The sequence below is a fragment of the Myodes glareolus genome, chromosome 16, assembly GCF_982192425.1.
Source record: "Myodes glareolus chromosome 16, mMyoGla1.1, whole genome shotgun sequence".
NCBI classification, from domain to species: domain Eukaryota; kingdom Metazoa; phylum Chordata; class Mammalia; order Rodentia; family Cricetidae; genus Myodes; species Myodes glareolus.
In genome coordinates, this window is record NC_142041.1 from 66,649,235 (window position 1) to 66,655,234 (window position 6,000).

Consider the following 6,000-nt stretch of genomic DNA (forward strand, 5'->3'; position numbering starts at 1 on the left):
ACAAAGGCGTATTATGGGATATATGCTTATCAGCTTTCTCACCCATTTCTGGGGATAACACTGAGTCATATTCTACAGAGTCTCAGAATTCCTCTGAAAGACTAACAGGTATCTTCAGAAATAACTCATCCAGAACTCATTCAGAACCATGGCTCTCTTTGCTTTTTTCCAGGCCCTATCTCCAATTCCTACTCTGCTCTTTAAGTTGGTTGGCTAGCCTCCTCCATAGACAGTTTGCATTTGATGTCTCATCTCAGATTCAGCTCCTGGATGGACTCACACTGAGAAATCCTAAACTCTTTTAGACCTAGTGGTCCAGTGCCTCTTATAGGTCCATCAATGGTAGTATTGCAAAGGGATGGCATAAGATACTTCATTCTTTGTAAACCATACTGACTTCAAATTAAAACCAACATGAATTTACAAATAAACTATTGTCATGGGAGTGCCATGTAGGGAGAACAAAGTAGAATAATGTCACCTGCTTTCTATTCATGGAGGTTTGAAATTTCCGGGCAGATGGTGGCTAACAGGTGGGGATCTAATTTAAGAAACCTGCTCCATTAGTCATCAGGAAATTGCTATTATTATTTTACAATGTTGACCTCAAGACCTTAACGTTCCACTTGTTTCTACTCATCCTAATATCCACTGTCCTTGGTTACTAATAACTGATGGATTTATGTTGTCTCTACCATCATATTACAAAAATCTATACACCTGCACACACATACTTTTATATATGACAAACATTGAAAAAGTAATAAAGTTGTCTGTGAAATTCCCTTCAAATGGGTTCTTATGTTTATTTTGTAAGCAATTGAGTTTAGTGAAAATAATTTATGAAAATCTAAATGAAGACTGTTGAGAGAAAATCCAGTGGAAAATGGAAATAAAGAAAATAAAACTTAAAAATAATTAGAAAACTTGAATCTTTTGTCCTCATTTTGTTTGCTTGAAGTCTCAAACTGTAACCTGTGGTCTTATTATAGTGTATTTACTTGAAATTACAGCCTTTTTTATAAATTAGAAGATATGGGGGGCATTTAGTTAAAATGGTGAGACAGTGGAATTCATAGGTACAGATTATTAATATTTCATCTAACATCTTCCTTTCAGCTTCCTGAATATCAAGGCCTGATGCTCCCAAGAAGCAATTTCTGGTAGAAATCTGAAGATTATCTTTAAGGAAAAACAGTAAATGAATTAAGGACAAGAAGGTTTCCAATCAGGTAGGGATGGCAAAGGAAAAATCACAGATTCAATCATCCCAAGTGTACAGGTTTCTCAGTGGCTCTTTGAAAAAGATGAGTGTCTAAGAGGAGTTTGCTTTAAATTAATTCCCTTGGAGGTGGCAGTGTTTACCAGGTAGTTCCTTGGAGGGAAGCAAATACAATAACAGCGTGGTACTTTTTCTATTTTTAGCTCATTGTTACTATGTGCACTTAGTAATCTCAGGACTTCAGTCTCAGGAGGCTGCAAGTGCAGACAAGTAGATTAGCCCTCTGAATCTTGTTTCTGAAGACAAATCTTCTTCATATGTTGTTTCCATGATGCTTCAGTTGTTTATCAAAATTAGGGACCCTGCGATTATCAAGTGAAGAATAGTTTCAATTGCCCGCATAAGGAAATTGCGTTGGTTCTTCCCAGGGCCCATCTACGCTTAGTTTTCTTGCGAAATGGAGTTGGAAGAGTGGAGAATGGGGCATGTCCAAGAAAGACTGTGGTTTCATGTAGTTACATTTGTCAGAATCTTATTTATAATTTTCTTTTTCACTTACAATTTGACATGGAAATTTAAGGAAGAGAGCCTTTATATTTTATGAGACAAATAAAACCCAGTGACTTCAAAATCAAGGACTAGTTTTCTTATGTGCAATTAAGTACTCAGCATTTAGTTTCATACATGACCTTTAGTCTGCGTTCCAAAGTCACATGATGAATGATAGATAGCTTAATGTGTGAACCAAACAAGTTAGTAAGGAAAAAAAGGTGTCCGTCCTGTTATTGCGTTATGTGTTGGTTTCTGGAGTCTTTGGACCCATCACTGTAACTGAAACATGGAATATGCAGATTAAAACTCACTGAATGAATGTATTAATCGTCATGATACTAAGTCAAATTGTACGAGAAGCCCAGACTCCATGTTTGCCAAGGTCTACTGTAGAATTAGCTGTGATATAAAAGCTATAATCTACATAACTGATGGACCTGACAGTTTATCTCAGTTTCAGATTAATTCTACAATAATGTCATATAACAATCCTGTTCATGTAAACAGAACACCTACATAGACATACTCCAGATGATTGAAATTTGAGCAGAATATTCCTGCAATAACCTCCTAAGCCATATTACTTTTAAGAAACTTACTTTTAAAAGCATTTATATCCCATTAAGGATAATTTTAAAATAATTATCAGCTAAATTTTGCTTACATTCTTTTCGAGGGCTACAACAGCAATGATGTTTATGTAGGCTGTTTATATCTTATGTGGTCCCAGGAGAGAGTGGGGCGGGGGGAAAGCTGCTTAATCAATTAAAGAAATGTAAATTTTGTAGGTTGCAGCTACCAAAAAACTAAAACAAATGGTCTAAAATATCATACTGGAACTCATTCCAAAATGTATGGAAATATATTTCCGTGGAGTTTATTCCTTGACAGCTGGGTGGTAGTCAAATGTGCTTACTAATAGTATGTCTGATTTGCTAACTCGGGCATTAACTGTGCTGGCGTTGTGCTCTGTATGTATTTGTCAACAATCTCAAGTCTACCTCCCACACATTTTCACATTTTTCTTTTTAATATTCTCTTGGTAACAGAAGTTGTACTTATCTGATGTTCTTTAACTTCCTGGATAGCCAAAAGAATCGTGCCACTTTAAGTAAGGATAATACATGTTTAAAAGTAGAATGTTTCATCATGAACTAAGATCCTCCTATAGAAGAATTTTATAATAGAAAGGCTGTGAACTTAGATTTTGTAAGTGGATGGGTTTGGTCTTTGGAGGAGAGATGTTTATCTCTAGGAATAAAGGCATAAAGGTAATACTTGCTGTCTAGAGATATTTTTGCAAGTCTTGTATAATACTTAATTTTGGAAATGTAATTCTTGAAATGTAAGAGCAATACAAACTTCTCCAAAGTGAATAACTAGGATGAAGATTTACCTCAAATGTACGACATTGCTTTAAGCTTCTTCCATCACCATGAAAATAATGCTGTTCTTGGTTTTGTATAAACATCCATGAATTATTTTTATTTTATGGGTGATCTTTTTAGATGTATAGAATTACCATTATATTTTAAATATCTTCTATACTTATTAAGTCAATATTATATTTCTAAGTTTCACACATTTTTGTTTTTCCACCACTATTATAGTATTTTCTTGTATAGAAATGAGCGCATGTATATCATCATGTTGATAATGTTGGCATTGTTGTGGCCTTATTTTTTTTCAAAGTTTATTAAATTATAAAAGTTTCCATTTCCGCCCCTCCTCCCAACACCCTCCCACTCCCCCCACTCCCTCTCCTCCTCCCTCTCCATCCCCTAGAGCAGTCAGGGTTTCCTGCCCTGTGGGAAGTTCAAGTTCCTCCCCCCTCCCTCCAGGTCCAGGAAGGTGAGTATCCAAACAGACTGGATCCCAAAAATCCAGTATATGCAGAGGAAACAAGTCCCAGTGTCATTGTCAATGGCTTTTCAGAAAGACTCCGGGCCAGCCGCATTCAGAGAATCTGGTTGGATCACGTGCTCATTTAGTCCCAGTCCAACTGGCCTTGGTGAACTCTCATTAGATCAGTCCCCTTGTATCAGTGAGTGATCGCACCACTCGTGGTCCTGATTTCCTTTTTCATGTTCTTCCTCCTTCTGCTCCTTATTTGAACCTTGTGGGGCTCAGTCCAGTGCTCCAATGTGGGTCTCCGTCTGTATCGCCATCCATCGTCGGATGAAGGTTCCCTCTCGTCTTGCCTTCTTTGCTCACATTCTCTTTCCTTCTGCTTCTCGTTTGGACCTAGGGAGTTAAGTCCAGTGTTCCAATGTGGGTTCTGTCTCTATCTCCATCCATTGCCAGATGAAGGTTCTATGGTGATAAGCAAAATATTCATCAGTATGGTTATGGGCCAAGGCGGTTCAGGCACCCTCTCCTCTGTCCAGCAAACAATCCGGGGATCTCTCCTTGGACCTGAGATCCCAGTTGTGGCCTTATTTTAAAAATACTTAGTGAGGGCCGGGTGGTGGTGGCGCACGCCTTTAATCCCAGCACTTGGGAGGCAGAGGCAGACGGATCTCTGTGAGTTCGAGGCCAGCATGGTCTACAAGAGCTAGTTCCAGGACAGGCACCAAAAACTACTGAGAAACCCTGTCTCAAAAATCAAAAAAAAAAATCAAAAAAAAAGAAAAAAAATACTTAGTGATTATTTATGTCAATATCCCCTTGTACACATGTGAGACGTGTGTGTGTGTGTGTGTGTGTGTGTGTGTGTGTGTGTGTGTGTTTATCCTCCTCTATAGCTTCATTCAGGGTTTCTCAAATTAGGTGATAGTTTCAATTTACTTGGCTAGTATTGCTTCAACCAACTTCACAAACCTTTTAACTTATATAAAAGTTTTCTTTTCATAGTATAGTTCTAGAAACAAAGCAATCTGAGAGCTTTTTCTGTGTCCTGTAGATGTCTGTGGCTTTGACTCTATGGGAATATCCTCCCTTGAAAGTTACTCAGGGTAGATTATGCCTTGCCATTACAACCTAATCTAACCTGAGGTACCTCTTCAAAGACAGAGCTCCCATATGACCATACTGGAGCAGCAGGAATATCTTCTACTAATAGTTAGATTTTTATTTTATTCATTTACTTTTTAATATTTTCAAATATAGATAAATTAAAAATCTATGATACAAATAGCTTTACTCAGGCCAATCTTTAGCAGGAAAAGAGTGTGTGGAGATAAACAGCCACTCTTAAGATTAATGAAGCCAAATTTATCTCTTCAGATTGTAACTTTTTACATTAAAATGCTCTTTTCTGGTATTATGGTATAAAGATGCCATTTTTTGGTATAGTCTCCAACTTCTAGTGTATTTTTCCTTTCAAGACAGTAATCTATGCAATATGATGGCACAACCATATCTGATGGGAATGACCCAAGTTATAAAGTCAGCACAGCCATTTGACAAAAATCCAGCAAAATTGAGGCCACATGATGGCCACCATACCCCCTTTGGTTTTCATCTCCATCAATTGCATACTTTGGAGACTTTTAATATTCATACAATTTGGAAATACTGGATTGATGGAAAATTTCTTATAAATCATTTATGCCTTCTCCCAGGAATGCTATTTCTAAGCTTCCCCAGTAATCCTGCGCATACTATTCCTCCTGCTCTAGAGAGATCCTTATCTACTTGATTGTCTTCCTTATGCCTTGGAGGTTGTGACATACAACCTTTGAGACATTTTTGAAACATCTGACCTTTTACTTACTCAAGACCAAAATAATCAAAAAACAAAGTAAACTTTAAAAGGTCAACAAGATTTGCTGGGCTTGAGGAGTCGGCCACAGTTCAGATTACAAGTCTCTTCCCACTCTATACCAAGGCACTCTGTGGCTCATACAGCAACGAAGCTCGATTAGCTAAAGTTACCTCTGTGCTATACAAACACTTATCCTGATGGGCAAAGAATGACGTGCGAAGATGATAAAAGTATTCTATAAAGGTATAAAATATAAACATTGTATTATGCCAGAGTTTGAATAATAACTGCAACAACTTTGACCTGAGGTATTTCTTGGGCTCTCTGACCATTAAGAGTTAATAATAATACACTGCTTGAGATATGGTGGTATGCCCGACACAGCTTGAAGTTTATTTTGGTCTAATATTATTATAGCCACAAAAGCAACTAGCCTGAGAGAAGCTTGTCATATACCTCTTGATTCTTAAAAACTGAGTCATGGGGTTGATGAGTAAAAATGATCATGAAAGATAACTTT

General features: G+C 37.3%; 1 protein-coding gene across 2 annotated transcripts in view; it reads left to right on the forward strand.

Moving 5' to 3' along the window:
* Pkia (cAMP-dependent protein kinase inhibitor alpha) overlaps positions 1 to 6,000 on the forward strand; it is a 91,184-nt gene that overhangs the window by 51,881 nt on the left and 33,303 nt on the right. Inside the window, exon 2 of one of the 2 annotated variants that reach the window (XM_048420214.3) lies at positions 1,120 to 1,232. The exons of the other annotated variant lie outside the window; for it this stretch is intronic. The gene's annotated coding sequence lies outside the window, so the exon portion shown is untranslated. The remainder of the gene's footprint in view (positions 1 to 1,119; positions 1,233 to 6,000) is intronic. 2 annotated transcript variants of the gene reach the window in all.